Consider the following 319-nt stretch of genomic DNA (forward strand, 5'->3'; position numbering starts at 1 on the left):
TTTTAGTTAGTTTATAATCTTTTGGAACATATGCAGTCATTAGTTTCAAAGTCCCCTTTTTCAGGAAGTGAGCAGGTACCTTAGGCTTACTGGATATACAAGTTTCTGTGATTCCATCACTTGATTCTTGTCTGTCTGGCTCTGCTGTCTCCAGATATCTTTAGGAAGCCAACACTGCTCGGGGAGAGAACGTCGGCTTTTCATTATTATGCTCGACAGTGGTGGAGAGAATACACTGAGGCTGGAAAAAAACTATGCATCAAGGTCTGTCAGAATATTTGCCATGGATGAAAAAGGTAAAACTAGGTGAGTGTTTGGG

General features: G+C 41.1%; 1 protein-coding gene and 1 long non-coding RNA gene across 2 annotated transcripts in view; both read left to right on the forward strand.

Annotated features, from left to right (window-relative positions):
• Positions 1-319, forward strand: part of LOC119591975 — a 47,801-nt gene that overhangs the window by 5,216 nt on the left and 42,266 nt on the right. The window lies entirely within an intron of this gene.
• Positions 1-319, forward strand: part of LOC119591972 (centrosomal protein of 76 kDa-like) — a 22,199-nt gene that overhangs the window by 351 nt on the left and 21,529 nt on the right. The gene's annotated exons all lie outside the window — the stretch shown is intronic.

Source organism: Penaeus monodon, chromosome 29 (genome assembly GCF_015228065.2).
Source record: "Penaeus monodon isolate SGIC_2016 chromosome 29, NSTDA_Pmon_1, whole genome shotgun sequence".
Classification (NCBI taxonomy): domain Eukaryota; kingdom Metazoa; phylum Arthropoda; class Malacostraca; order Decapoda; family Penaeidae; genus Penaeus; species Penaeus monodon.